Genomic DNA, 19,148 nt, shown 5'->3' on the forward strand with positions numbered 1-19,148 from the left:
GGCTGATGTAATGCAAGATGACATGCAGTCATTACATGACAATCACACTTTTCAGCTGGTGAAGTTGCCTAAAGAAAAAAGTGCTTTGAAGAACAGGTGGATTTACAGGGTGAAGCAAGACTAACACACTTCACGGCCACAGTACAAAGCTAGACTAGTTGTCAAAGGATTCAATCAGAGAAAAGGCATTGATTTTAATGAGATTTTCGTCTCAGTTATGAAAATGTCTTCCATACGTGTGGTTCTTGGCTTAGCAGCTAGCCTAGACTTAGAGATTGAGAAAATGGATGTGAAAACTGCATTCCTTCATGGTGACTTAGAGGAGGAGATTCACATGGAGCAGCTACAGGGTTTCAGGGTGAAAGGAAAAGAGGATTATGTATGTCAGCTAAAGAAAAGTCTTTATGGTTTGAAACAGGCACCTAGACAGTGGTATAAGAAGTTTGAGTCAGTTATGGGGGAGCAAGGCTACAAGAAAACTACTTCTGACCATTGTGTATTTGTGTAAAAATTCTCTGATGATGATTTTATTATTTTATTACTATATGTTGATGACATGTTGATTGTTGGCAGGAATCTTTCAAGAATTGACGAATTGAAAAGGCAGCTAAGTCAATCCTTTGCTATAAAGAACTTAGGGCTAGCAAAACAAATTCTTGGTTTTCGTGTTTATCGAGACAGAAAATAGAAGAAACTGTATATGTCACAAGAGCAATACATTGGAAAGGTGTTTGAAAGGTTCAAAATGAATAATGCTAAAGTGGTTAGCTCTCCCCTTGCTACTCACTTTAAGTTCAGCACCAAACAAAGCCCTTTCATAGATAAAAAGAAGGAAGATATGGAAAGAGTTTCATATGCCTCAACAGTAGGAAGCTTTATCTATGCAATGGTTTGCACAAGGCCAGACATAGCCCACACAGTTGGTGTTGTTAGCCGATTTCTTTTAAATCCAGGAAGAGAGCATTGGAAAAAAGCTTGACTAGTAGCTTTGACTTCATTTTTGGTGCCCTTTCACTCACCTTAGAACTTTGAACTTGGAATACTTTTTGTTCCCTTCATCCTCCTCTTCAAAACCCTTGAAGGATCTAGCCTAACTCCTAGTTTTGCTTTGGTATCTAGAGATTCAATTCTCTAGTGAGGTATTGATCTATTATTTTGAAGTATTTTTATGTCATTATTGAGTGTTTTACATGCATGGAAGAGAATGACTTGTATTTTGCCCTTCAACTATTTTAACTTGAAATTAATCTTGTCAAATTAAATATAGAATATGAAAATATACTCAATTAGCTTTCATTTAGTTTTGGTTTCATGTAATTTGGATTTAAAATGAATTAGTTATGAATTTTTGAAGTTGCAAGCTAGTTGCTGGAAATTTGAAGCTTTTCCTTATTGGTCCGGAAATAAATTTTTTATATGGAGTTATGTTGCTTCAATTGCCTTGAAATTTTTACTGGAACTTCCCCCATGGGTTTTACACTACTCAGAATTTTTTCACGATTTTAGAGCATTTCTAAATTTTTTTAAAAATCCGAAACTATCTGCTGTCCATATTTTTATTGCAGTTGGAAAACATATTTTTAGATGATTTATTTCACTAACCTTTTGACATTGGATCATGGCTTAAATTTTCAGTTTTATACTCTCATATGTTTACTTCCAAAGTAAATTAGGTTTGCCCAATTTGGATGTCAAATGAATTTTTCATGAATTTTCAAAGTTGCAAGTTACAGGCTGAAAATGTGTTTTCTGGGTAGAATTTGTTTCAAAGTTGTGGGTCAAAACTGTTTCAATTGGGAACATATTTTGTTAAAATAAATTTATATTATCAAATTACAGTGTTTAAGCTTTCATTGGGCTTTGGATTCATTCAATTTAGGTTAGAATTGAATTTTTTATGAATTTTCTAAGTTGAAGGTAGCAAGCTGAAAAATCTGTTTTGCGGACCAAAAATTTGGGGCGATTTCATTTCGGTGGTAATTTGGATTTTCATTCCAATTGAGGTAGGGAATGTTTTAGGATTATTTGTGTGTTGTATTGTGTGTTTGCCAGAATTATACAACATATATGTATGCCTTGTATCAAATCTAGAAAGTTAGTAATTTTTATTTCTTTGTATAAGATTTAAAATTTATGATGATGTATAACTTTGATTTGAATTATAACATGCTAGGAAATTATGCTTAGATATATTGGTTAACATATATTAAATTTGGATCATTTGATTAAGAATCACAACTTTTATTTAATATTTATCTCTAGTGAAAGTTTAATTCACATGGTTGAATCAATCATTAAATCAAGTTGTAATGTGGTATTTAAATAGGTCTTGGCATGTTCTCTAACATATATTAAATTGAAGGCATTTGGAATTGTTTAAAAATCTAGAGGAAATTAATTAATTAGCTTGATTAATTTTGTTTTAAGTGTTTTAATCACTTAACTTGTCATTTCATGTTATATATATGATGACCATGACATATCTTTCAATATATATTAAATTGAGGATATTTGGATTAACTTGCAATTTAGAGAATTTAACTATTTATGTTTAATTAAATTCTACTTTATTACTCCATGGATTTAATTGCATTTTGGAAGTTGTTTCTATATTTAAATCATGAATTTGGATTTGATGTATGTTCACTTGATTACTTTTGAATATTGGACAACATAGTTGTTACTTTTATATTCATGAGAATAAGTTTTTCCTTATTGAATATATTGTTGCTATGTGTAAGGATTTGCACACTTTGTATTTGACATCTTACATGCCATAATAGTTGTGAATTTTAAGCATGTGTTGTATAAGTTTCCAAAATTTGGATTGTGCTTGGTAAATAGTTGATATCTTGTATATACATGTTGATATATATACATTGTTGCATAATTTGTTGATTTTGGAAACTTGGGGATGTCGTTATTTGGTTACGGCTATGATTTGGTTCTAGTACGGGGGATTGTCCCTCTATATAGTCTAGTGCGCACATAGGGAGGTTACCCATGGGCTAGTAACCGTAAAGTAACTATGTTGTCAGTCTGATCCGGCGTGACGTCCAAGTATCCACTTTGTTTGATTTCGTATTTCATTTCAAGTTGATAACTAGATGATATCGTAACTTGTTGTTCCTTATTTGATTTCTTATTTTGATCTTAAGATGTAGCTTTGTGAAAGCATGCTTCATGCGTTGTATTGGAAGTTTCATTGTTGGTTAAATTGCATCGATATCATAATTTGTGTTTTGATGTTCAAATGTAGTTTAGGAATGACCTTATAGATTCATTTTGAACATAGACGTTAGGTGGCATGACCCACACTTGTTGTTTTCGTATTTTAGATTTCAAGTTGAAGACTTTGAGAATCTATATCTTGTTACCTTGTATAACATGTTTCCATGTTGTTTGAATTACATGAACAATGTGATTATGATATAAATGATCTAGGTAGCTTTGGATGCTCCCTAGGTCTCATCTTGACATAGACATTAGGTGGCATGAGCCTATTTAACATGTTTCACCATAAGGTGATAAAATTGTAAAATGCTAGGTCGATGTATGCTCATCTCCTACGAGTAGCTTTATGCTACTCACCCCTACGATACTGGGGCGTATTTCAGTACAGGACTCAAGATTTGAAAATTCCATTTCTCCTTGGATGGCTTACAGTTTCTAAGTTTTTATTTTATGTAAGTGTTAGCATAAGATGCCTCTTTGTAGCCTTATTTGTTTAAACTTGTATTCGTTGATTCGTATATGTAAAGTGTACGTAAGTGCACTCTTTTCAATGTATTTAATATGTATGAGATGAGGCCGGAGGCCAATGACATGTATCTCGTTTTCTATGCACTTTTGTTTTCAAAGTTTATTATGAAAATATTGGAAAATGTTAAGTCATTGCTTCATAACTTTCGCATCGGGTGTTGGAATTTCATATCTTTTCTGCCCGGACTCAGAATCAGACGATTCTTAAGTCTAATTTTGTTCATTTTTCGTTGTCCTTCCAATGGTGTGCACGGTGGCACCCTTTTCAGTGAGAAATGACCATTTTGCCCTTAGTTCATCTTTTTTCGGGTTAGGCATTCTTGTTTCATTTGCTTGGCTCATTTGAGTTCCGTAGCTTCATGGAGAGTCATTTTGGGGCCTTAGGGATGACGTACATCTCTTGAGGTCATTTGGCTTCTTTTGGTTACGCATTTCGGGTCCGTTATTGGGTCAACTTCCTGTTCATCACTAACGTACCGGGTTTAGAAATCCGGGTCGTTGCAGGTGGTATCAGTGCTCCTAGGTTTGAATACCTTGGACGACGGGTTTTGAGTGCTTATCATGCTTATGTTGCCATGCTCTATGTGTTTATGTGTGTCATGATAACATGTTTTGGTTTGATAACATGTTTATGTGCTTACGTGCTACATGTGGTATGCCGTTTGTTTAGCATGATTTAATTATTATGTAAAGCGCATGACATATGATGTATTCTAGATCAGATTCATATATACATAACTGTGTTGCATATTTGGTATGACACGAGATTGGTCATTGAGCCTCGAGTTGAGGTTGATGATGATTGTAGTCACGGTTGTATTGTAGTTTAGGTTGTTGTTGACCTAGAGTTAGTTTTGAGTTAGGTGGAGGGACACCTTTTGTTTAGGCTCTCGTGGGGTGAGCCATTAGGCACAACCGTAGTACTGGATTTGTTGATTTTAGGCCATGGTTAGGTTTTGGACCTTATGGGATCCTTGGTTGTTTTGGAAGGTTTCTCTGAGATTGCAATTTTCGTGGGCGGGTACGTTGTGGGCGGGTGCATGGCACTGTCATGCTACCGTACTGGCAAGCTACGAGTGCAGTTCGGATGGAATCAGCGTTAGGTTTTGTTCCGATAAGTGTAGTCCTTTTGATCGATAATGATGATGGTTGTTTTGGGGATCAGTCCTAGTGATCGATTTGGTTGTCTGATTGTATGGCTAGAGTTGCCATTTTCTTTGAGTTCTCCTTACGCGATGACGCTTTTGGGGTTAAGTCAATTGATAGATGCTTGGGGTAGAGAGAGTATTGCATTGCATTGTTAGTGTCACTTGTAGTGTCACCCTTAGATTCAGAGATGGATTGTAAGAGTCTTACCATTGTGGTAAGGGCTCACGTTTGTTTTGAGATAGGTTGTTGTTGCATTGGTTTTTGGAGTCAGTGTATGGCTAGGATTGGTCCTTCCTTTTTACCTAGGCACTCTGGGACACGATGTCCATAGGGTTCATTGTTGCATCACTTTTGTTTTCTGCAGTTTCATTTACTACCATGTTAGTAGTATGATTTATGATATTGTGATGCATGAGTAGGTTGAAGTCTATCCACGTTTGCCTTCTTGTTGTGTGGCAATAGCATGCCTTTCTTATATGCTTCGAGATGCCATGTTGTTACTGTGCTTTAATGACATGCTTTTGTGTTTATGTGGAGACGTGTAGTATGTGCTTTTGATTTTCATCTATGTAAGTAGATTTTCTTTCTGGTAGTTGCATTCCTTGTCATATGCAAGACTTTCAGGTTTGGTTTTCCCATTCGTTTCCCTTGGTCGCACGTAGTCTGTATGCGGGTTTCCACAATGGTTTTGTGCTAGTTCGTGTTAGGGACTTCACAAGGAGTGAGTCTCTTCCCTCCTTTGTGTTGTGCACTGTTTTGGGGTTGGTGGGTCCATGAGGATCATCGTTGTTGTCTTGAGTCCTTGGTGAGGATTTGATAGATTTTGGTCGACTTACTTCCATGTAGGGGGTAAAGTCGTTGACTTTGTTGTCTTTCATTTTAGAGATGGAGTCGTGGTGTTGTCCTTTTTAGGACTGGTGGTCCCTTTTCTTTCCTGTCTTCCCTTGGGGAGTTCCTACCGTGGTTGTTGACGGTTGTGATGCTCAAGTGAGTTGATTGGTGTGAGATCATTTTACGGAGACTTATGTCCATATCTTTGAGGATTGTTTGATTCGTGAGGTGAGCTCGATGCTTTTTTGAGAATGTCTTTTAGAGACTTGTTCCAGTTTTTGAGGCCTGGATGTGGTTGACTCTTAGGAGGAGTTTTGGAGGATCGTTGTTGGATATGGCTTGATTGTGGAGTTTTCTCGTCCTAGTTATGACTAGGTACGGCCTTGAGGAATTATAGTTCCAGTGGTTGTTTATAGATGGATCAAAATTGAGGAATTTTGATTTAGCTTGGTGTTGTCAAGTACGATTTTGAGAGACTCGTTCCATAACCTTGGTTGTCAAGATTTTGATGTGTGTGCCACTTCGTGGACTTGTATTTCGAGGATCTAGTTATCCGTGATAGGGATTTTGATCCAATGTTTGATTACGGTGTGGTTTCGTAGTTGATCTGTTTCAGGATGATATCTGGGATTTCGGAGATGATGTTTTGTTTGTTAGGCTTTGGATTCGTGATTTAGGTTGTTAACAGGAGTATTTTGAGGCGTTGAAGTTGTTGGTTTTGTTGTATTGAGGACTTAGGACCATAAGCTTAGCTATGCCTGTGACATTGTTATCAGAGTTTTAGGATTAGCTACCCCAACTCTCACAAGATGCCTGGTTCCTGTAGTGCTTTTGGTAATGATGATTCACGACATTGATGTCATTTGTATCGAGAGGTTTCATGGGTAGACCTAGTGGGGGGCAGTTTATGAATTAGTGCCTTATACTGTTATGTTACCTTACTGACGAGTAAGTGTGGGTGAGTTCTGGTCGCTATTCGTACTGCCACGTTATCCTTGTTTTGTACTTTGATTTGATCTGTGATGATCTTGGACTTCTTTTTGGGTTATTTTTGGATCGGTATGATGGTTCATCAGGAGAAATGCTTACGGTTATTGTCTTCCGTTCCTTTGTCTGGCAATGGGTTCTGTGAGTGACCTTTGACTTGTCGTGTGGCCATGCGGTCATTTTTCTTTTGAGAGGTTGTCCAGTCGTAAACATGTGGGTGCAAATGTCATTGGCTTGAGCGTTGTCTTTCAGCCTTGGGGTTGTTTTCGTTGCATGTTGTTTGGGGTACTCGGAGATGTACTCCGTAGTTATCCTAATTTTGCCTTTTGTTTTGTTGGGGCTAGATTTCTGGGACGAAATCCCTTTAAGGTGGGAAGGTTGTAATGACTCGGTCATTTTCATTTCTTTCTCTTTCTTCAAATTTTGCGGATAAATTTTTTTCATTGTCTTTTCCTTTTCGGGTTCGATTTCCCGCCTCTTAGTGTTGTATCGAGTGCTCAGAAATGGTTTCTGAGACTCTTTCCTTTGGATTGACAACTTCCTTTGAGGATCGAGTCATTTCCACATTTTTTTTTTTGACACTATTCAGTTTTTCGTCTTTTTCCTTTTTCGTCCTTTAGTCGTTTTTCATTTTTCCTTACTTAACCTCACTTTTTGTGCTCGGATTTGATTCCGGCTTGGCATACGTCCATGATATTTAAATTCCATGACATTTACATTTTTACTTTGGTAGAAATGCATATTAAATGCTTACTTTCTTTATAAAAGTCATGAAAACAAGACTTTTTGTAATTATCTATAACTTGAGGGGTTTTGGATAATTAAGTAAAATAATTATTTTTTATCTTAGGGACCATTTTGCAAATTAAATTGGAAGATATTTTCAAAAACGACCTTTTTACAATTTTTGAAAAATGTGACAAGTGTCACATTCCTATGGTGCCACTTGTTGATTTTGTGGTGGAACCACTTGGAGGCTTAATCTCATGACACATGGAGGGTGGAGATTCACCCACTTGTTGTCCTAGGATTAGTGCACTTGTTGGCATGGATGGTTGACAAGTGTAGGGTTAATATTTAATCTTGGAAGCTTACTTGGATTCATGACAAGTGTATGACTCACCTTTAGTCTTGCATTAGTATGTGTGTGAGAGGTAGTGCAAGAGCACCTAGTGAGTGGAGAAGCCCACCAATTTAGCTTAGGGTTTACACATTTTAATTCATTCATCACTTTCCTCCCAAGAACCCTAAGGAAGCCACCATTGGAGAAAAGCTTGACAAGTAGCTTTGACTTCATTTTTGGTGCCCTTTCACTCACCTTAGAACTTTGAACTTGGAATACTTTTTGTTCCCCTCATCTTCCTCTTCAAAACCCTTGAACGATCTAGCCTAACTCCTAGTTTTGCGTTGGTATCTAGAGATTCAATTCTATAGTGAGGTATTGATCTATTATTTTGAAGTATTTTTATGTCATTATTGAGTGTTTTACATGAATGGAAGAGAAGGACTTGTATTTTGCCCTTAAACTATTTTAACTTGAAACTAATCTTGTCAAATTAAATATAGAATATGAAAATATACTCAATTAGCTTTCATTTATTTTTGGTTTCATGTAATTTGGATTTAAAATGAATTAGTTATGAATTTTTGAAGTTGCAAGCTAGTTGCTCAAAATTTGAAGCTTTTCCTTTTTGGTCCGGAAATGAATTTTTTATATGGAGTTGTGTTGCTTTAATTGCCTTGAAATTTTTACTGGAACTTCCCCCATGGGTTTTACACTACTCAGAATTTTTTTATGATTTTAGAGCATTTCTAATTTTTTTTAAAATCCGAAACTATCTGTTGTCCATGTTTTTATTGCAGCTGGAAAACATATTTTTAGATGATTTATTTCACTAACCTTTTGACATTGGATCAGGGCATAAATTTTCAGTTTTACACTCTCATATGTTTACTTCCAAAGTAAATTAGGTTTGCCCAATTTGGATGTCAAATGAATTTTTCATGAATTTTCAAAGTTGGAAGCTACAAGCTGAAAATGTGTTTTCTGGGCAGAATTTGTTTCAAAGTTGTGGGTCAAAACTATTTCAATTGGGAAAATATTTTGTTAAAATAAATTTATATTATCAAATTAAAGTGTTTAAGATTTCATTGGGCTTTGGAATCATTGAATTTGGGTTAGAATTGAATTTTTTATAAATTTTACAAGTTGAAGGTAGCAAGCTCAAAAATCTGTTTTGCGGACCAAAAATTTAGGGCGATTTCATTTCGGTGGTAATTGGGATTTTCACTCCAATTGAGGTAGGGAATGTTTTAGGATTATTTGTTTGTTGTATTGTGTGTTTGCCATAATTATACAACATATATGTATGCCTTGTATCAAATCTAGAAAGTTAGTAATTTTTATTTCTTTGTATAAGATTTAAAATTTATGATGATTTATAACTTTGATTTGAATTGTAACATGCTAGGAAATTATGCTTAGATATATTGGTTAACATATATTAAATTTGGATCATTTGATTAAGAATTACAACTTTTATTGGATATTTATCTTTAGTGAAAGTTTAATTCACATGGTTGTATCAAGCATTAAATCAAGTTGTAATGTGGTATTTAAATAGGCCTTGGCATGTTCTCTAGCATAGATTAAATTGAGGGCATTTGGAATTGTTTAAAAATCTAGAGGAAATTAATTAATTAACTTGATTAATTTTGTTTTAAGTGTTTTAATCACTTAACTTGTCATTTAATGTTATATATATGATGACCATGACATATCTTTCAATATATATTAAATTGAGGTTATTTGGATTAACTTGCAATTTAGAGAATTTAACTATTTATGTTTAATTAAATTCTACTTTATTACTCCATGGATTTAATTGCATTTTGGAAGTTGTTTCTATATTTAAATCATGGATTTGGATTTGATGTATGTTCACTTGATTACTTTTGAATATTGGACAACATAGTTGTTACTTTTATATTCATGAGAATAAGTTTTTCCTTATTGAATATATTGTTGCTATGTGTAAGGATTTGCACACTTTGTATTTGACATCTTACATGCTATAGTAGTTGTGAATTTTGAGCATGTATTGTATAAGTTTTCAGAATTTGGATTGTGCTTGGTAAATAGTTGATATCTTGTATATACATGTTGATATATATACGTTGTTGCACAATTTATTGATTTTGAAAACTTGGGGATGTCGTTGTTTGACTACGGCTATGATTTGGTTCTAGTACGGGGGATTGTCCCTCTATATAGTCTAGTGCGCACATAGGGAGGTTACCTATGGGCTAGTAACCGTAAAGTAACTATGCTGTCGGTCTGATCCGGCATGATGTCCGAGTATCCACTTTGTTTGATTTCGTATTTCATTTCAAGTTGATAACTAGATGATATCGTAACTTGTTGTTCCTTATTTGATTTCTTATTTTGAGCTTAAGATGTGGCTTTGTGAAAGCATGCTTCATGCGTTGTATTGGAAGTTCCATTGTCGGTTAAATTGCATCGATATCATAATTTGTGTTTTGATGTTCAAATGTAGTTTAGGAATGACCTTATAGATTCATTTTGAACATAGACGTTAGGTGGCATGACTTATACTTGTTGTTTTCGTATTTTGGATTTCAAGTTGAAGACTTTGAGAATCTATATCTTGTTGCCTTGTATAACATGTTTCCATGTTATTTGAATTGCATGAACAATGTGATTATGATATAAATGATCTAGGTAGCTTAGGATGCTCCCTGGGTCTCATCTTGACATAGACATTAGGTGGCATGAGCCCCTTTAACATGTTTCACCATAAGGTGATAAAATTGTAAAATGCTAGGTCGATGCATGCTCATCTCCTACGAGTAGCTTTATGTTACTCACCCCTACGATACTGGGGCATATTTCAGGTGCAGGACTCAGGATTTGAAGATTCCATTGCTCCTTGGATGGCTTACAGTTTCTAAGTTTCTATTTTATGCAAGTGTTAGCATAAGATGCTTCTTTGTAGCCTTATTTGTTTAAACTTGTATTCGTTGATTCGTATATGTAAAGTGTACGTAAGTGCACTCTTTTCAATATATTTAATATGTATGAGATAAGGCCGGAGGCCAATGACATGTATCTCGTTTTCTATGCACTTTTGTTTTCAAAGTTTATTATGAAAATATTGGAAAATGTTAAGTAATTGCTTCGTAACTTTCGCATCGGGTGTTGGAATTTCATATCTTTTCTGCCCGGACTCAGAATGAAACGATTCTTGAGTCTAATTTTGTTCATTTTTCATTGTCCTTCTAATGGTGTGCATGGTGGCACCCTTTTCAATGAGAAATGACCATTTTGCCCTTAGTTCATCTATTTTCGGGTTAGGCATTCTTGCTTCATTTGCTTGGCTCATTTGAGTTCCGTGACTTGATGGGGAGTCATTTTGGGGCCTTAGGGATAACGTATATCTCTTGAGGTCATTTGGCTTCTTTTGCTTACGCATTTCGGGTCCGTTATCGGGTCAACTTCCGGTTCATCACTAACGTACCGGGTTGAAAAATCCGGGTCGTTACAGGAGGTATCAGTGCTCCTAGGTTTGAATACCTTGGACGACGGGTTTTGAGTGCATATCATGCTTATGTTTCCATGCTCTATGTGTTTTTGTGTGTCATGATAACATGTTTTGGTTTGATAACATGTTTATGTGCTTACGTGCTACATGTGGTATGCCGTTTGTTTAGCATGATTTAATTATTATGTAAAGCGCATGACATATGATGTATTCTAGATCAGATTCGTATATACATAACTGTGTTGCATATTTGGTATGACACGAGATTGGTCATTGAGCCTCGAGTTGAGGTTGATGATGATTGTAGTTACGGTTGTATTGTAGTTTAGGTTGTTGTTGACCTAGAGTTGGTTTTGAGTTAGGTGGAGGGACACCTTTTGTTTAGGCTCTCGTGGGGTGAGCCATTAGGCACAACCGTAGTACTGGATTTGTTGATTTTAGGCCATGGTTAGGTTTTGGACCTTATGGGATCCTTGGTTGTTTTGGAAGGTTCCTCTGAGATTGCAATTTTCATGGTCGGGTACGTTATGGGCCGGTGCATGGCAATAGCATGCCTTTCTTATATGCTTCGAGATGCCATGTTGTTACTGTGCTTTAATGACATGCTTTTGTGTTTATATGGAGACGTGTAGTATGTGCTTTTGATTTTCATCTATGTAAGTAGATTTTCTTTCTGGTAGTTGCATTCCTTGTCATATGCATGACTTTCAGGTTTGGTTTTCCCATTCGTTTCCCTTGGTCGCACGTAGTCTGTATGCGGGTTTCCACAATGGTTTTGTGCTGGTTCGTGTTAGGGACTTCACAAGGAGTGAGTCTCTTCCCTCCGTTGTGTTTTGTACTGTTTTGGGGTTGGTGGGTCCATGAGGATCATCGTTGTTGTCTTGAGTCCTTGGTGAGGATTTGATAGATTTTGGTCGACTTACTTCCATGTAGGGGGTAAAGTCGTTGACTTTGTTGTCTTTCATTTTAGAGATGGAATCGTGGTGTTGTCCTTTTTAGGACTGGTGGTCCCCTTTCTTTCCTGTCTTCCCTTGGGGAGTTCCTGCCATGGTTGTTGACGGTTGTGGTGCTCAAGTGAGTTGATTGGTGTGAGATCATTTTACGGAGACTTATGTCCATATTTTTGAGGATTGTTTGATTCGTCAGGTGAGCTCGATGCTCTTTTGAGAATGTCTTTTAGATACTTGTTCCAGTTTTGGAGGCCTAGATGTGGTTGACTCTTAGGAGGAGTTTTGGAGGATCGTTGTTGGATATGGCTTGCTTGTGGAGTTTTCTCATCCTAGTTATGACTAGGTACGGCCTTGAGGAATTGTAGTTCCAGTGGTTGTTTATAGATGGATCGAAATTGAGGAATTTTGATTTAGCTTGGTGTTATCAAGTACGATTTTGAGAGACTCGTTCTATAACCTTGGTTGTCAAGATTTTGATATGTGTGCCACTTCGTGGACTTGTATTTCGAGGATCTAGTTATCCGTGATAGGGATTTTGATCCGATGTTTGATTACGGTGTGGTTTCGTGGTTGATCTGTTTCCGGATAATATCTGGGATTTCGGAGATGATGTTTTATTTGTTAGGCTTTGAATTCGTGATTTAGGTTGTTAACAGGAGTATTTTGAGGCGTTGGAGTTGTTGGTTTTGTTGTATTGAGGACTTAAGACCATAAGTTTAGCTGTGCCTGTGACATTGTTGTCAGAGTTTTGGGATTAGCTACCCCAACTCTCACAAGATGCTTGGTTCTGTAGTGCTTTTGGTAATGATGATTCACGACATTGATGTCATTTATATCGAGAGGTTTCATGGGTAGACCTAGTGGGGGGCAGGTTATGAATTAGTGCCTTATATTGTCATGATACCTTACTGACGAGTAAGTGTGGGCGAGTTCTGGTCGCTATTCGTACTGCCACGTTATCCTTGTTTTGTACTTTGATTTGATCTGTGATGATCTTGGACTTCTTTTTGGGTTGTTTTTGGATCGGTATGATGGTTCATCAGGAGAAATGCTTACGGTTATTGTCTTCCGTTCCTTTGTCTGGCATTAGGTTCTGTGAGTGACCTTTGACTTGTCGTGTGGCCGTGCGGTCATTTTTCTTTTAAGAGGTTGTCCAGTCGTAAGCACGTGGGTGCAAATGTCATTGGCTTGAGCGTTGTCTTTCAGCCTTGGAGTTGTTTTCGTTGCATGTTGTTTGGGGTACTCGAAGATGTACTTCATAGTTATACTAGTTTTGCCTTTTGTTTTGTTGGGGCTAGATTTCGGGGACGAAATCCCTTTAAGGTGGGAAGGTTGTAATGACCCGGTCATTTTCATTTCTTTCCCTTTCTTCAAATTTTGCGGATAAATTTTTTTCATTGTCTTTTCCTTTTCGGGTTCGATTTCCCGCCTCTTAGTGTCGTCTCGAGTGCTCGGAAATGGTTTCTGGGACTCTTTCCTTTGAATTGACAACTTCCTTTGAGGATCGAGCCATTTCCACATTTTTTTTGACACTATTCATTTTTTCGTCTTTTCTCTTTTTCGTCCTTTAGTCATTTTTCATTTTTCCTTACTTAACCTCACTTTTTGTGATCGGATTTGATTCTGGCTTGGCATACGTCCATGACATTTAAATTCCATGATATCTACATTTTTACTGTGGTAGAAATGCATATTAAATGCTTACTTTCTTTGTAAAAGCCATGAAAATAAGACTTTTTATAATTATCCATAAGTTAAGGGGTTTTGGGTAATTAAGTAAAGTAATTATTTTTTGTCTTAGGGACCATTGTGTAAATTAAATTGGAAGATATTTTCAAAAAGGACCTTTTTGCAATTTTTGAAAAATGTGACAAGTGTCACATTCCTATGGTGCCACTTGTTGATTTTGTGGTGGAATCACTTGGAGGCTTAATCTCTTGACACATGGAGGGTAGAGATTCACCCACTTGTTGTCCTAGGATTAGTGCACTTGTTGGCATGGATGGTTGACAAGTGTAGGGTTAATATTTAATCTTTGAAGCTTACTTGGATTCATGACAAGTGTAGGACTCACCTTTAGTCTTGCATTAGTGTGTGTGTGTGATGTAGTGCAAGAGCACCTAGTGAGTGGAGAAGCCCACCAATTTAGCTTAGGTTTACAGATTTTAATTCATTCATCACTTTCCTCTCAAGAACCCTAAGGAAGCCACCATTGGAGAAAAGCTTGACAAGTAGCTTTGACTTCATTTTTGGTGCCCTTTCACTCACCTTAGAACTTTGAACTTGGAATACTTTTTGTTCCCCTCATCCTACTCTTCAAAACCCTTGAAGGATCTAGCCTAACTCTTAGTTTTGCTTTGGTATCTAGAGATTCAATTCTATAGTGAGGTATTGATCTATTATTTTGAAGTATTTTTATGTCATTATTGAGTGTTTTACATGCATGGAAGAGAATGACTTGTATTTTGCCCTTAAACTGTTTTAACTTCAAATTAATCTTGTCAAATTAAATATAGAATATGAAAATATACTCAATTAGATTTCATTTAGTTTTGGTTTCATGTAATTTGGATTTAAAATGAATTAGTTATGAATTTTTGAAGTTGCAACCTAGTTGCTGGAAATTTGAAGCTTTTCTTTATTGGTCCAGAAATGAATTTTTTATATGAAGTTATGGTGCTTCAATTGCCTTGAAACTTTTACTGGAACTTCCCCCATGGGTTTTACACTACTCAAAATTTTTTCATGATTTTAAAGCATTTCTAAATTTTTTTAAAAATCTGAAACTATCTGTTATCCATGTTTTTATTGCAGCTGGAAAACATATTTTTAGATAATTTATTTCACTAACCTTTTGACATTGGATCATGGCTTAAATTTTCATTTTTACACTCTCATATGTTTACTTCCAAAGTAAATTAGGTTTGCCCAATTTGGATGTCAAATGAATTTTTCATGAATTTTCAAAGTTGGAAGCTACAGGCTGAAAATGCGTTTTCTGGGCAGAATTTGTTTCAAAGTTGTGAGTCAAAACTGTTTCAATTGGGAAAATATTTTGTTAAAATAAATTTATATTATCAAATTAAAGTGTTTAAGCTTTCATTGGGCTTTGGATTCATTCAATTTGGGTTAGAATTGAATTTTTTATGAATTTTACAAGTTGAAGGTAGCAAGCTGAAAAATCTGTTTTGCGGACCAAAAATTTAAGGCGATTTCATTTCGGTGGTAATTGGGATTTTTATTCAAATTGAGGTAGGGAATGTTTTAGGATTATTTTAGTGTTGTTTTGTGTGTTTGCCATAATTATACAACATATATGTATGCCTTGTATCAAATCTAGAAAGTTAGTAATTTTTATTTCTTTGTATAAGATTTAAAATTTATGATGATGTGTAACTTTGATTTGAATTGTAACATGCTAGGAAATTATGCTTAGATATATTGGTTAACATATACTAAATTTGGATCATTTGATTAACAATTACAACTTTTATTTAATATTTATCTTTAGTGAAAGTTTAATTCACATGGTTGTATCAAGCATTAAATCAAGTTGTAATGTGATATTTAAATAGGCCTTGGCATGTTCTCTGACATAGATTAAATTGAGGGCATTTGGAATTGTTTAAAAATGTAGAGGAAATTAATTAATTAGCTAGATTAATTTTGTTTTAAGTGTTTTAATCACTAAACTTGTCATTTGATGTTATATATATGATGACCATGACATATCTTTCAATATATATTAAATTGAGGTTATTTGGATTAACTTGCAATTTAGAGAATTTAACTATTTATGTTTAATTAAATTCTACTTTATTACTCCATGGATTTAATTGCATTTTGGAAGTTGTTTCTATATTTAAATCATGGATTTGGATTTGATGTATGTTCACTTGATTACTTTTGAATATTGGACAACATAGTTGTTACTTTTATATTCATGAGAATAAGTTTTTCCTTATTGAATATATTGTTGCTATGTGTAAGGATTTGCACACTTTGTATTTGACATCTTACATGCCATAGTAGTTGTGAATTTTGAGCATGTATTGTATAAGTTTCCAAAATTTGGATTGTGCTTGGTAAATAGCTGATATCTTGTATATACATGTTGATATATATACGTTGTTGTATAATTTGTTGATTTTGGAAACTTGGGGATGTCGTTGTTTGGCTACGGCTATGATTTGGTTCTAGTACGGGGGATTGTCCCTCTATATAGTCTAGTGTGCACATAGGGAGGTTACCCATGGGCTAGTAACCCTAAAGTAACTATGTTGTCGGTCTGATCCGGCATGCGTCCGAGTATCCACTTTGTTTGATTTCGTATTTCATTTCAAGTTGATAACTAGATGATATCGTAACTTGTTGTTCCTTATTTGATTTCTTATTTTGAGCTTAAGATGTAGCTTTGTGAAAGCATGCTTCATGCGTTGTATTGGAAATTCCATTGTCGGTTAAATTGCATCGATATCATAATTTGTGTTTTGATGTTCAGATGTAGTTTAGGAATGACCTTATAAATTCATTTTGAACATAGACGTTAGGTGGCATGACTCACACTTGTTGTTTTCGTATTTTGGATTTCAAGTTGAAGACTTTGAGAATCTATATCTTGTTGCCTTGTATGACATGTTTCCATGTTGTTTGAATTGCATGAACAATGTGATTATGATATAAATGATCTAGGTAGCTTAGGATGCTCCCTGGGTCTCATCTTGACATAGACATTAGGTGGCATGAGCCCCTTTAACATGTTTCACCATAAGGTGATAAAATTGTAAAATGCTAGGTCGATGCATGCTCATCTCCTACGAGTAGCTTTATGTTACTCACCCCTACGATACTGGGGCATATTTCAGGTACAGGACTCAGGATTTGAAGATTCCATTGCTCCTTGGATGGCTTACAGTTTTTAAGTTTCTATTTTATGCAAGTGTTAGCATAAAATGCCTCTTTGTAGCCTTATTTGTTTAAACTTGTATTCGTTGATTCGTATATGTAAAGTGTACGTAAGTGCACTCTTTTCAATGTATTTAATATGTATGAGATAAGGCCGGAGGCCAATGATATGTATCTCGTTTTCTATGCACTTTTGTTTTCAAAGTTTATTATGAAAATATTGGAAAATGTTAAGTCATTGCTTTATAACTTTCGCATCGGGTGTTGGAATTTCATATCTTTTCTGCCCGGACTCAGAATCAGACGATTCCTGAGTCTAATTTTGTTCATTTTTCATTGTCCTTCTAATGGAGTGCACGGTGGCACCCTTTTCAGTGAGAAATGACCATGTTGCCCTTAGTTCATCTCTTTTCGGGTTAGGCATTCTTGCTTCATTTGCTTGGCTCATTTGAGTTCCGTGGCTTCATGGAGAGTCATTTTGGGGCTTTAGGGATGACGTACATCTCTTGAGATCATTTGGCTTCTTTCGCTTCCGCATTTCGGGTTCGTTATCGGGTCAACTTCTGGTTCATCACTAACGTACCGGGTTGAGAAATCCGAGTCGTTACAAAAGCTTATGTTATTTTTGTTTTGTTGCATTGATGTTCCCTATTTTAAGGTTATGTTTTTATTTACTCTTTTTAATCTATAGACGTCTTAAAAAAAAATTCAAAGTCTATCCAAAATATTTCTATGACCAAAGCCGAAAATGGTGACCATGGTTTTGTTGTTTGGCTCTCTCTTATGGTTCATTAAAAAGACAAAGTATTTAATCACCATGTGCAGTAATAGTGTCATCTTAGAGTGTCTAAATGGGAGCTGGAGTGGGTCAACTCGAAAGAAATTAAAGAAAACCGATGTCGGGTCAACTCTATCAACTTATTTGCTATTTGTCACCGTCTCCCAAGAGCCGATTGGTCCTCGATTGCCTCAACATTATTTATATAGATCATACAATATGTGTGTGTGTGTGTGTGTGTGTGTGTGTGTGTGTATTATACTTCTTTAATTCTACCTACTTATGAAATATATTGTTGACGCTAAAATCGGTTTCTAAGATCCGATTCTTGATTTGAGATTTTGCGGGCGTGCCAAAACCAAATATATGGTTCGATTGTAAATTGTCAACTTGCAGTCTCTTAGAGATGGTTGACTTCAGGCGATTATAGGAGGAAGAGAACAAATAAACTCCTTAATGAGTCCTACTTGCCTAAATTAAAAGGACTTTGCAATGAATAGATTATAGTAACGTTTTGAGAGTAGAAAAGGGGAGAAACAGATATAAAAAGAGATATAGGGGGAAAGATTGAGAGAGAGAAAGAAAAAGATAGAACGAGAATATTGAGAGAGATAGATAGAAGTGAAGAAGAAATAACAAGGATGCTATTCTTAGAAAGGCTTAAAGAAGCAAACAAATAATAATAAGGATTCTAAGGGTACTGGACCTCTAGTACAGCATGCCACTTTGTTTATTTATAGAATAATTCGTAACTAAATCCTACACGCAAGTATTTTACTTGCATTACAACTCTATATTAAAACAACTGTAAATTTAAAATAAACTAATCCTAGAGATAACTATCACCATTTAACTAACACAAACTAATCGATATATACTAAAATTATATAACTAAACTTATCTAAAAGATAAATACTATCTTTTGATCCTTATCCACTAGTCAATTCAAAGGCTTCTCCAACCTTTGCATGTATTTTAATCCACGTAAACAACATAAACCCATTTCAGCCCAAATTATAGCCACGTCACTGCCCAGTAATTCTGCCGAGAATGTTTCATTTCAAACCAATACTTACTGCCACGTTAATGCCCATGTAATTACCAAAATGGGTGTCAACAATGCCCCCCAATTTTGGTAGCCGTTTTAACCCTTCGGCTTCTAAAATTCAAATAATACCAATTGCATTGAGTTGATATACACACTATAGAACCACTCACTATCAT

The sequence above is a fragment of the Cornus florida genome, unplaced genomic scaffold, assembly GCF_030987335.1.
Source record: "Cornus florida cultivar Cherokee Brave unplaced genomic scaffold, ASM3098733v1 CherokeeBrave_3.0.0_Hap2_Chr09, whole genome shotgun sequence".
NCBI lineage: Eukaryota > Viridiplantae > Streptophyta > Magnoliopsida > Cornales > Cornaceae > Cornus > Cornus florida.